This window comes from Sceloporus undulatus, chromosome 3, assembly GCF_019175285.1.
Source record: "Sceloporus undulatus isolate JIND9_A2432 ecotype Alabama chromosome 3, SceUnd_v1.1, whole genome shotgun sequence".
Classification (NCBI taxonomy): Eukaryota; Metazoa; Chordata; class Lepidosauria; order Squamata; family Phrynosomatidae; genus Sceloporus; species Sceloporus undulatus.
The window spans coordinates 273,288,006-273,301,270 of record NC_056524.1 but is presented as its reverse complement, the minus strand read 5'-3'; the positions used below and the strand labels follow the sequence as shown (position 1 = coordinate 273,301,270).

Genomic DNA, 13,265 nt, shown 5'->3' with positions numbered 1-13,265 from the left:
AACTATGTAAGGGGAAGACAATGCACATTATGCGATACAGTACAACCCCATATCCATGGGACCAGTACCCATGGCTTCTCCATCCCACCTCCATTATATATATAAATATAGGGTTCACTATTTTCCAGATTCACTATCCATAATAAGTCTGAGAATGCATTCCCCATGGAATAGGGGGCCATACTGTAACCGCACATCCTGTTTTGTTTTCTTTTTGCTCCTTTTAAAGATTTATGTCGGGTTGGCGCTACAGAGAACTAGAGGAGAACAAAATTTCCCCTCATTTTACTAATATGGGCCCAGGGTACTTGGAGGACCGCCTCTCCCCATATAATCTGCCCCGCACTCCTCAATCGGGTGAGAAACATCTTTTCAGAGTTCCTATGCTAGGTATGTTCATCTCGGAGGGCCTTCTCTGTTGCAGCCCCACAGCTCTGGAACTCCCTCCCCAACGAGCTCCGTACTTCCACCTCCCTTGATGTCTCAAGAAGAACCTGAAGACTTATTTTGTCCGCCAGGCTTTCCCTCGTGAGCCTTGTTGTTATACTTCCCCTCTGCAATGTTGTTGTTTCCATTCTACACAGCCACTTGTATGATGTTGCTGTTCATAAATGTTTTTATTGCAGTTTTGTGATATTGTTGGGGTAGGGGGTGTGATGTGATGTTTTTATCTGTTTTTATCGTGCTGTACACGCGGTGACTTTGGAACAGCGGAATAGAAATAAAATTTTTATATTATTATTATTATTATTATTATTAATATTGACCCCCCCCCGTTTTTTTGGTTGTTTTTTTCCTCGCCTCTCATACATTGGCAAATCAGCGACCAATGGGGCCAGCCCTGCCAATGTGGAGATTTAAAGAGTAAGTCGTTATAGTAGCAGGAACTATTATCCTAGGCCCTATCAGATGAGTGTGGAACTGGGGGCTTCTGCACTGGGCGATTCGAATTCGCGTCATAACACAATGTACTGTCATACCTGGGAGTCCTTCCACAATGGCAGGATCAAATTGGCCAATCTGCATTCGCGCGAAGTGCATGCAGTGCAGAATGTATTGGTCAAACCGGAGCTCAACACGGTTTGGCCGATCGTATCGGCCGCCTCGCACATACTCATGGTGCCCTGCATGGGTTGCGACCTTAAACGCTCCGGGGTGAAAGGGGAGGTCCCATCATGACAGCCCGGTAAACAGCTGGAGAGCCAGCCATGCAAATTAACAATCGCGATACAACGTGCCCGTTACTGTTTCCTCTCTACATTCCTGCTTGGTTTAACGTAACCATTACCTTCCCTTGCAACAAATTAGCAATGCCCGGTTCTGCGTGTGTGTTGTGTAGTGTGTGTGTATGTATTCTGGGGGGGGGGGAGGAGCAGTTCCAGCGGCTGTCAAAGAGGCTGGATGGCCATCTGTCAATGGGGATGCTTTGTTTAAGAGTTCCTGCATGGCAGAAGGAGGTTGGACTGGAGGGCTTTCTTGGGGTCGCCGTGATTCCAGCGGCTCCTCCTCCTCCTCCCGGCTTGGGATCCAGCCTGGGCTGCATCCCAGGCAGGGAACAGGCGCGGGGCCGCTAGAATCGTGGCGATCGCCGCCGTTCCAGCGGCCTCCTCCTCCTCCCCGGCTTGAGAGGCAGCCTAGGCTGGCTCCCAAGCCGGGAGGAGGAGGGAGGAGGAGGCTGCTGGAACCGCAATTCCAGTGGCCCCCGCGCCTCTTCCCTGCCTGGGATGCAGCCAGGGATTCCTCCAAGCCGGGAGGAGAGGAGGAGGCCACTGGAACCGCCCCCCCCCCCGCTCCCTGGAACCGGCAAGAGGAAAGACCCACCGGAAGTAAAAATGGGAATCGGGGGGTCTTGCGACGGAGTTCAGGACGGGGGATTCAACCAGACCCATTCGCACTGAGATCGAACAAAGAAAAAATCCTGATATTGCCAATCCCCTTACAGTGCACTGGCCAACACGCTCCAAAAAGAGGAGCCAGTACGCATCAGTTCGGCAGCTCGCGCATTTACGTGAGTGCGGATTGGGCCATTCGAATGCTGGTATGATGGTATTGTGCGAAATAACGCGAATTCAAATTGCCCAGTGCAGAAGACCCCCAGTTCCACACTCATCTGATAAGGGCCCTAGTTTGCAAGGAGCCAGCATGTTGTAACAGTCCGTGTGTTGGACTAGGACTCCAGGAAACCAAGTTTCAGATCCTCACTCAGCCATGGAAACCCTCTCATGGTCTTGGGCAAGTCACACACTCTCAGCTTTACAGAAGGGCAATAGTAACCCTATTGCTAGTCTTGCCAAGAAAACCCAAAGAGAGGGTCACCGTAAGTCTGAGTTGACTTGTTCCTAATAACAAGAGAGCCACCATGGTGCAGTTGTTTGACTAAGATTTGACTAGGATTCTGGAAGATCAGAGTTCGAATTTCCACTCAGCTATGGAAAGCCCCTGAGTTGACTCTGTTCTAGTTCCACTCTTTCACCTTGGAGGAAGGAAATGGCAAACCTCCTTGGAATAAGCCAATAAGGCCCTCCTCTGTCCTCCACTGCTCTGCTCAAGTCCTGCAAACTCATACTCTTGATCTCTTTAATAGAGTCCATCCACCTGGCATGCGGCCTTCTTCTCTTTCTACTTCCCTCCACATTTCCTAGCATTACTGTTTTTTCCAGTGATTCATGCCTTCTCCTGACGTGTCCAAAGTACGACAACCTGAGTTTTGTTGTCTTGGCTTCTAGGGAGATTTCTGGCTTGATCTCCTCCTGGGACCATTTGTTGGTCTTTTTGGCTGTCCATGGGATCCTTAGCACTCTTCTCCAGCATCACAGCTGAAATTTGATATTCCTCCTTTCCTTTTTCTTTACTGTCCAGCTTTCAGATCAATATATAGTAATAGGAAATACAATGGCTTGTACGGTTCTAAATTTTGTGCTCAGTTGTATATCCTTGCATTACAGAATCTTCTCTAGTTCTTTCATAGCCACCCTTCCCATTCTTGTTTTAATCTCTGATTTTGTTTTATATTGTATTGTTGATATTTATCTTTTGTTGCTCTATGATGTTGTAACCCGCCTTGTTCTCATGGAAAGGCGGGCTAGAAATAAACGATTTATTATTATTATTATTATTATTATTATTATTATTATTATTATTCTGATTTCCTGGCTGCAGCCCCCATTTCTATCAATGTTTGATCCCAGGTATGGGAATTCCTTTACTATTTCTATTTCTTCATTGTCTACTTCAAATTTGTGTAGATTCTCTGCAGTCATTATTTTTGTTTTCTTTATGTTCAACAACAGGCCTGCCTTTGCAATTTCCTCCTTGATCTTCCTTAGTAGTTGTTCCAGGTCTTTCAGGTTTTCTGCTAGTATTTTGGTGTCATCCGCATATCTCAGACTGTTGATATTCCTTCCTCCTATTTTCTTTCCTCCTTCTTTTGTGTCCAAGCCAGCTTTCCTTACAATATGTTCTACATGTAAGTTATGAATAGGTAGAGTGATAGGATGCAGCCTTGTTTGACCCCTTTGCCAATTGGGAATCATTCTGTTTCTCTTAGGGTCGCCGTATGTCAGAAACGACTTGAAGGTACATATCTACAAACACTGCTTAAACATATCTCCTTTTTGAGTAAAGCAGGACTGTAGGGAGGGGGCATGGATCAGTTCTCCCAGTCTCTCTATGCAGGACATGCCACCATGTTTTGGCAAACTGGGAGTGATGTTGTGTTACTTTTGGTCACTGGTTTGTACTATTTTTTGTCACATTTTTAATGGGGTTTGGAGGATTTATTGGGGGAGCGGGAGACTTTGTGGGGAAATAAAATGCCATATTTATGGCTGGTTTTGAGCTCACTCACCTGGTTTGGGTGAAAATTAGTATAGTTTTTAATTTTCTATAGGTTTGTTGGGCTTTTAGGAGTTGCCCAGGGGAATTCAGGGGAAGGAAATATGGACCCCAAGGCCACATATAGACCACAAGTCATACTTTTTCTACCTCTGGAATTAAGTGTACTTAAAATAATATTTCAAGCATATTTGAACAGTTTCACCCATCTATCAATATGAGAATTTTGGAGTACAATTCAGCTGGCAGACAGTCTAGGATCTACAAAGACAAGACCATTGAACCTTGGACTGAACATCATGCTACATTGTGTTCCTTATGTTGAACATACTTCTTACATATGTCTAGATGAGATTTCTGTCATTAATGGTATATTCACACTGCAGAATTAAAGCAGTTTGACACCACTCTAATTGACATGACTCTATCCTACAGAATCCTAGGATTTGTAGTTTGGTGAAGTGTTCAACCTGATCTGTCAGAGATCTCTAGTGATTATCCAGACTACAAATCCCAGAATTCTGTAGGTTAGAGTCATGGCAGTTAAAGTGGTGTCAAACTGCATTAATTAATTAATCCTGAGTTGCGTTTCTTAGGGCCCATTCCCACTATTGTTTAAATCAGATCGTGTCGAATCACGATCCAATTTAAACCACCATGGTTCCCATTGGGAATCGATTTGGAATCGATTCCCAAGGGGGGGGGGGCATGTTTTCCGCCCATTTAACCTGTGCCAAAAAGGAGCTGGGTTTTCCAGCTCCTTTTGGGGAGGAATGAATTTATTTGACAATAAATCAATTCAGCCTAGTGGGAACCCAGGGCGGATTCGAATCCGCCCTACAGCCCCTCCTGCCGTGCCTCCCTCCCCCTCCCTCCCTTCCCTCCATTTCCTCCTCCTCCTCCTCCCCTCCTTCTTACCTCTGCCTGGGGGCCCCTGCGGTGGCAATGGCGGCAGCGACAGTGGTGGAGAAGGCTGCCGACTGGGGCTCATTGGATGTGCCTTCGTCTGGCGTGCCTTAGTCTTCCAGTGACATCCAGGACAGAGACACATCGAAAGTTGGGGATTCTGGGAGGCTTTGACAGCCTGGAGGACAGTAGCAGCAGCGGCAGAAGCAGGGAAAGCTACCTGCCGGGGGACTTTCGATGTGCTTCCGTCCTGGACATTGCTGGAGGACTAAGGCATGCTGGACGGAGGCACATCCAATGAGCCCCGGCTGACAGCCTTCTCCACTGCTGTCGCCGCCGCCATCGCCACCGCAGGGCCCCCCTAGGCTGGGGGTAAGGAGGAGGGAAGGCGGGAAGGAGGGGAGGAGGAGGAGGAGAGGGAGGGAGGGAGGGAGGCATGGCAGGAGAGGCTGGGGAAACCTCTTCTGTCATGTCAAAAAGAAGCCTGTCAAAACTGGCATTTCGATTACTAAAAGGAATCCTGAAACTGGTGTAAACATAGTGGAAACCACTGGGTTTGCTGAACTGGTTTCAGGATTCAGTTCAGGAACTGAATCTACAGGTAAGTGGGAATGGGTCCTTATTGGTTGATCTCTTGTTTTGCAAAGTATGTCCATATCAGCATTCCTTGCTGTCTGCCTTTCCCTTGAAAAATTAGCACAGTAACATTATACAAAAAATGTGGGTGGTCATGTTGGTTCTTAGCAATGGGATCTAGGAGTCACAGGAAGGCAATATTCAGGCCAGCTCAGTATGCAAAGAGATCTTGTAGCACCTTTGAGACTGAAAGGAAGGAAGAAACTGGTGGTAGCACGACCTTTGAATCAAGGAGATTTTGAGCTCCCCAGAGCTCTTTTGGCTCAATGCTGGTCAAAATGGGAGGTGAGAGAAAATACTGACCATATTGTTGGAGCTACCAAACATGGCCAGTTTGCATTAGTTTTATGCAAATCCATTTAACAGTAGCTGCTCCTCCCCACTGCTTCAAACTAGAGCCTTGGGAACCTACTCATAAACAGACCGAGTCATGTGTGGTTAGCATTCCCTCTCACTTGCTTTCCTGCTTGTGTGCCAAGCTCTCCCACAGTGCCTCTCCAGAGATCAGGGAGAAATAGGGTTGCCATATTCCAGCCCTTCATATCTGGCCATCTAATTGGTATAATATGCAAATACTTATATTATGAATGTTATTAATTGACATTCTGATCATGCAAATTCAACACATTAATCATGGCACTTTTTCTGCTATGTTTCAACCTCAGTACCAGTACCAGGCTAAGAGCTCCCTTTATTCTCTTCCAGCTGTTTGGAAGTGAAGTTCCACTGTGCTAAACCACAAGCTGTCTATGCTTGTCTCCTTTCCTTTTCCACCTTCTGGGCCTGTTGAGTGCAGTGGGAAGGGAATGGAAAAATAATATGGCAATGCTATGCCTGCAGAGTAGCAACCGAAGCCTCCAGAGTGGGTTGAGACTCCCGCCAGTGACAGGCTTCTTGTACAGTTTGCTGCTTCATCACTACCCACCATCCTGCGATGAAGGGGCAATCAAGGATTTACTGTTTCATCTGGCCCAGCCAGCCAGGACATTTTTAAAGTCCTTTCAATCCAGGATTTTCCAGGTTTTCCAGGACAAATGGCAACCCTATGGGGAACATAAATGGTAGGATGGGGAACTGAGTACCTGTTGGGTGAGGCTCTGATGATCTTAGTGGCTGAACAAACTGCCCCAAGGGCCGGCCTGCAGCTGCCTCTTTCTTCACCAGATCACAGCAACTACACACTGCAGCCCCGATTTGGTCTTTCTGCAGCACAAAAGGGGTGCCATAACCATCTGCTCCATGGCTTTTCAGTGCTCCTTTTGCTCTGCATCATCTGGACACAGCACCAGAACAGTGCTGTGATGCCACCCGCTGTGCGACAGGGCATGCAGTGTCACACCAGCATGGGTGTGGACTCAGGGCATGCGGCGTGCGGATGCCACGTCCCACTCCGCCCCGATGCCAGCCTTTATCACCAGTCTGTACAGCCTCATAATCTCCTTAAGCAAGTAAAGCAACAACTTCCTAATAATAAGAATACTGCTGGATCTGACAGATCTCAACAGCTTTTCCTTCAAGGTCCTTGAGTGGTTGGTGGCTGATTTGATCCAGTCACTTGTATATTTGGTTACACTGGACAGAAGAACGTAAAAAGAACCATATTGGATTAGTCGGAAGGGCTATTCACTCAAGCAGTCTATTTGCACAGTGGCCGGCCAGCTGCTCCATGCTCCATAACTTTGTCCAAAGATGGGAAAGGTAGTGTGGTCAGGTTAAGCCAGGCATTGTGATAATAGGTCATCTACTCAGACCAAAGCTTAATTCTATTACATTTACACTTGAAATTGGATATTTGTAATAATGAATTTAAATTAGAATTTAAGATGACTAAATGAGAATGGTAGAAAAACTTATCCAGACATCAAGGTCAAAGGAAGTAATATTACCACTTTATTTTGCTGTGGTCTGAACTCACCTAGAGTACCATATGCTGTTGTAGCCGCCATTGTTTAAGAAGGATATGGACAAACTGGAGTGTGTCCAGAGGAGGGAAGCCAAAATGGTAAAAGGTCTAGAAACCAACAGATTATTGGGGGAGCTGAGTATGTTTAGTCTGCAGAAGAGACTGACAGGTGATAAAATAGATTATTGAAAATCTTGATTGGCTACTTATTTAAGTAGATGTAACTAAGCAATGTCTCCTGTTTTCTGCTGCTGCAGAGCATAGGAGCTGAACCAGTGGATTCAAATTACTAGAAAGGAGATTCCAAGAACACATTAGGAATGATTTCAAAGCAGAAGGATAAAGGGCTTTATCACACCAGACTGCTGTCCCGCCACAATCACACTTGCTTAAGAATAGAAGCATACCACTTTGGCATCATTGCTTATCACACTTTCCCCCACGATAGTGCTTTGGGGGTCCATGGTTTTCCTCACTGCCAAAGGCCACCTTAGTTCTGGGAGGAATGGCAGGAATAAGCAATTACGGCTGCCAACTGGCTTCCAAAGCTAGCTTCTGTGTGAATGTGCTTTGGGAAGGTGATGAAGGCCCCATTCCCACTGGCCGTTTTGCTCCTGAAGGAACTGGGCAGATTCGGGGGGGGGGGGGTCCCGAATCTCTCTGTAAGCGAGTGCCCACTACCAAATGAGGAGCATTTTAACCCGAATGCCTTCTTCAGAAATTGGGTTTAACATGAAGGCGCCTCTTGTCAATCAAGCGATCGTCATAGTGACGTTTGCAGCACTCATTGGGGTAACGGAAGTGTGCTCCCCCCTCCTTTTTTTTAAAAGAGCCAGGCACAAAATGCACCAAAATGCTCACATTTTGTCAAATTTAAAAACCTCTTTTGTGTGTGTATGTGTGTGTGTTGTGGGCATTTGGGACAGTGCAGGTTATGATCTACCCTTGGCCCCATTTTCAACCCCAAAATGCAAGCTAATGCATCCTGTATCCCCAGCTCCTTGCCACCCCAGAATGCCTCTTACGCATGTAATAATAATAATAATAATAATAATAATAATAATAATAATAATTTCCTCACCTCGGAAATGCCAGAAAAGGATGCGATTGCCATGCATTCTTTTTTGCTTTTAAAAGCAATTCAGGGCTACCCCTGAATTCCTTAGAGACAGTAGCAAAAGCATGTATCATTTTGCCAATTTGCCAAATAGGGCAACCAATGTAACATTTGAATTGCAGCATTCCATTCGCAAGTCTTGCCCTTTGCGACATTTCCCCATTGCTGGAAGCCAGCAAATGAAAGGGAACGTGAACCACCAGCAGCTAACCACGTTCTATCCATCTATATATCTGCCTCCAGAAAAAAACATGCGCATATTTTGTCAAAAATAATTTTAAAAAATAAAAAAGGGGGGGGAGGTGCCTGATGGGAGCTGCGTTCGTGCCGCCTTTGACCTGACCTGACCCCTTTCCTCCTGCTTACATTCTCTCAGAGGAGCTTTGCCATTGCCTTCCACTGAGGCTGAGAGAGAGTGACCTGTCAGTTCCAACTGACCCGTGGAATCAATTGGGAATAAAAAGGAAATGCAGCACAGGCATTCTGACTGTAGCATCCTCTAATAATAATAATAATAATAATAATAATAATCCAGGAGCAAGAGGAAATGAAAGCACAAGCAAGCACACAGACATGTCACCCAAAAAATCATGCGCATAATTGTCAAAAATAAAAGAGGTTCCTTCTATAGTCTGATTTCCCTACATCCTCCTCCAGTTGGCCCCACAGCCCAATTTCCCTGGGCAATCCTCCTCCTCCTCCTCCTTCTTCCCCCCTCCCCTCCCCTGAGCTGCCCTGGCTCCTCACCTCCTCCTTCTCCTCCTCCTCCTCCATCCTTCTCCACTCCCCCCGCCCTCCCTTTGACATCCCTTTGCAGCCCCGTCAGTCACCCTGATTTCCCCTTTTAGCCCCTGTCACCCCTTTGCCTCCAGAACCTTTTTCCTCTGGCTCTTTCCTCCTCCCCCTCCCCGTGAGAGGGAGGGAATGCTCTGACCTCTGCCCGCCCCTGACCTTAATCCCTCCCTGAATTTGCCCCGATCAGGATCGAGGGCAAGTTCAGATTTAGTGGAACCGGGTCTTTTCAGAAAAGACGGATTTAGACCCGATTCTGGATACCCCGGGGTAAGGGCATTCCTTGTGCAAGCCTCAACATGGATGGTGACAGAATGGGCCCAATATGAACTTCACTGGAAGAATCGTTTCAAAACAGTGTAAAAGGTAATGTGAACGGGCCGAAAAGTGCCAAGAAAACCTCATGATAGATTTGCTTTAGGGTTGCCATTAGTTGGAAATGACTTGAAAACGCACAACAACAACAATGGTGGATAAAACTATGCATACTTAAAATATAACTAAACTAGCTGTGGGATTTAAAGGAACGTTGAAGCATGTGAAGTAAAACCCAACAACCAACAAACAGTATATAATAATAATAATAATAATAATAATATATAATATGTATTTATATTCCACTTAATCTCTAGGAATCCAAGCGGATTACAACAGTAAAGCAAATACAGTTAAAGAGAATACATTAAAAATTCCAAGATCCCCATCCCTCCCCAGTCATAAAACATAATTAATGCTAAAAGGAGATTAAACCAAGAAAAGAAGTTAAAAACATTCATATACAACAGCGATTAAAAGAAATAAGAGTTTCAAGTGGGATCTGGGTAGAAAAGATAAAGATGGGGATAATGGGAGGAAATGGAGAATATGGGAGTATATGATCCTTGCGATAACCAAGACCTGAGCTTGTTGGGCTTTATAGTTTGTAACCAACACTTGGAGGTGTACTGGGTCCAGAATCTCCCGTGGGATTCTGTTACTCACAAAGATGTAAGATTTGGAGGACTTCCACCACTAGCACAGTCTATCTTTAATAAGTTAGGGAAATTTAACTTGGCTTACAAGAGGAGGCTAACGTTAGAATCGAAAGCAACAATTATTCCAGTACTAACAGATGAAGACTACAGGCATGCGTGGACTTTGGAGCGAAGCAAAAGGCGCAAAAGGTCCATGCTGGGACTCTTTTGATCCAGACCACCACTGCGGTCCTGAACTGGTTGCCAAAAAGGAGTGATATTTTACCACTACTTTTTGGGCTGGTTTCTTGAGAAAGAGCTGCACCTGGGGTGTCTTCCAGCTGTGTTTTGGGCATGCGTCATCTAAATGCCATGCCCTCAATGCAGCCTGGATGCACCCTTTTGGCCATCTGTTTGACGCCTAAAATAACCTTTTAATGGGAGAGACTATAAAAGAACACATAACAAGCTTCATTATATACCGCTTCAAGGAGCCCTGTGGCGCAGTGGTTAAATCCTGTACTGCAGCCATTCACTCGAAACCACAAGGTTGCGAGTTCAAGACCAGCAAAGGGCCCAAGCCGACTCAGGCTTGCATCCTTCCGAGGGCTAAAATGAGTACCCAGACTGTTGGGGGCAAATTAGCTTACTTGCTGTTCACCCTATGATCTTTGGAAAGCGGTATATAAATAAAACAAATTATTATTATTATTATACCGCCTAAGCAGGGTCTAAGCGGTTTACAACTGTAAGCTAATTTGCCCCAACAATCTGGTACTCATTTTAGCAAACTCCTCGGAAGGATGCAAGCCTGAGTCAAGCTTGAGCCCCTTTTCTGGTCTTGAACTCGCAACCTTATGGTTTTGAGTGAGTGGCTGCAGTACGGCATTTAACCACTGCGCCACTAGGGTTTGCCACATGTGCAAGATAGACTTAGGAGATTATCACATGGAAAGGAAAAGGTATGCGTGAAGTATAATTGTGCGATTACGGAAAATATTTTTGCATGATGTCACACTTAACCGGGGTTTCTCCTGCGAAGATCCTGGAATGCTCCAGCAACAAGTCATTCATGGAAAGTCCCATGAATTAGTTATCAGTCGCAAGAATTAAGTGCAATTGGATGGGTGCAAAAGTCAATGACACTTCCTTCTTATGTTGTAGTGGATTGTGGTGGATTTGGGTCTTATTTGTAAGGCATGGGGCACTGAAAGTGATGTGCAAATTTTAATTTGACTTACGTTATTGGAAGGGGCATAATTGGTGTAGACATGTGCCATTGCGCCAAAATGGCACATGCATGAAACAAGCATAATAACATGAAGTCAAAGGCTTTCATGGCTGGCATCGATAGTTTTTTGTGGGTTTTTGGGGCTATGTGGCCATGTTCTTGAGGAGTTTATTCCTGACGTTTTGCCTGCATCTGTGGCTGGCATCTTCAGAGAATGCTGGGTAATATCTACCTGTCTTGAAGAATGGTCCTCAGGAAACAAGAGTGGCTCATATGGGAGTCTGATGGCAACAGCCAGTGGGCAAAGCAATAGGGTCAACTGTAGTGTGGAAAGTAGGTTTTCCTAGTCATATTTATATTTTAAAACTATCCCCAGCCTAAGATGACTTCATGGGAAACAAAGACTTGATAGCCCTTCGGAGGAACCAAAATGGTCCCTGAAATGCTGGCTTGCTTTGATCTCCAAAATATTAAAGAGGACTAATTTGACTGATAGTAGCTTCATTGACTTCACAACACCCCAACAAGATCTGGGGTACCTGAAAATGAGCAGATACGGAGGGTATTTTGGAACGCAGCAGGGGATGAAAGGAAATCCCTTCTTGTTTGATCTGTTAGCCAGAACTCATCTTTTGATTTTTGGTTTAAGTAAGAAATGCAGACCCTGTGTGTGTGTGTGTGTGTGTGTGTGTGTGTATCTATCTTCTACCAAGCCCCTTCACCCATTGTTTTGAACCTTCCACATGTCTGGGACCTATGTGCCACATTCACAATACCACCTTGTCTGATGTTTTGGAGGTCATTGCAGCCTCTGCGACCCTCTAGCAATGTGAGAGAAAAAATATAGATGGGTTGTAGGGATATTGGGGTACTTATAATACTAAAATCTGTGAATGCTTAAGTCCCATTATATCCATTGGCATAGTAAAACGTGTCCTTTATATAAAATGGCAAAATCAAGGTTTCCTTTTTGGATCGTTTGAAAAAATATATTTTTAAGGAGTGGTTGAATCCATGGATGCAGAATCCAGGGATATATAGGGCCGACTGCATTGCTTAGTATGTCAATTATTCAATTAGCTTCTCAGATAGCAGCAGGTGCTGTTTCTGCATCAGCAAAATGGAAAGCCTCTTGGTCCATGAAGGCCAATACCTGACTCAGGCTCCTGACCCACCTTCGAGCTTCAGCAACACAATTCATCCTCACCATAAGTGTCCCTTTGGTCTGTGTTTGTCAGAAATGGACTGTTATTTGGGGGGAAAATTGAGTTGTCTTTCTTTTTTGTCTGCTACACTTTGCTTTGTCTTGAAAGGCCAATGGCATCTTTCTGAGTCTGGAAATCTCCTGTGCCATCTAGCGGAAGCACTGCATCTCAAAGGCTGGTTTATAGAACTCTAAATAAATAACTAGAAGACATGAATATGGAATAGGAAGGAAAACTTGGAGGGAGAGTGGGCCGAGATAAAGGCTGCATATGGCTAGAAGCTACAGAGATGAAAAAGACTGATATTTGTATACCGACATCGGTGTGAATGTTCTTTTTTGTTCTTGATTTTATTGATATTTGACAATAGTACAATCTCAGTGTTATAAACAACCCATCCTTCCCCTAATTCATAGCACGTAATGCATAGCTTTGTCAAATCTCTTACATCTTTCCATTCTGTTCCTTTACATATTATTATAATCATGTTTATCTAATTATTAAGCCAAAATTTAATTTGCTCATTTGGTGGCATAAATTCACCATTACTTTGACACATAACAGTATCAAAAGGTTTCCATGTGATGCCAAAAATGTCTTTTTTAAAATCTCCTTTTGCTTGTCTTAATTTAATTTCTCTAATAGGTCTATAGTCCATAGCCTGCTTAGCTAATTCTTAGTTGATAAA

At 44.8% G+C, this 13,265-nt stretch overlaps 1 protein-coding gene across 1 annotated transcript in view; it reads left to right on the top strand.

The window, feature by feature from the left end:
• Positions 1 to 13,265, top strand: part of LOC121926002 (cytochrome P450 2J6-like) — a 55,870-nt gene that overhangs the window by 22,001 nt on the left and 20,604 nt on the right. The gene's annotated exons all lie outside the window — the stretch shown is intronic.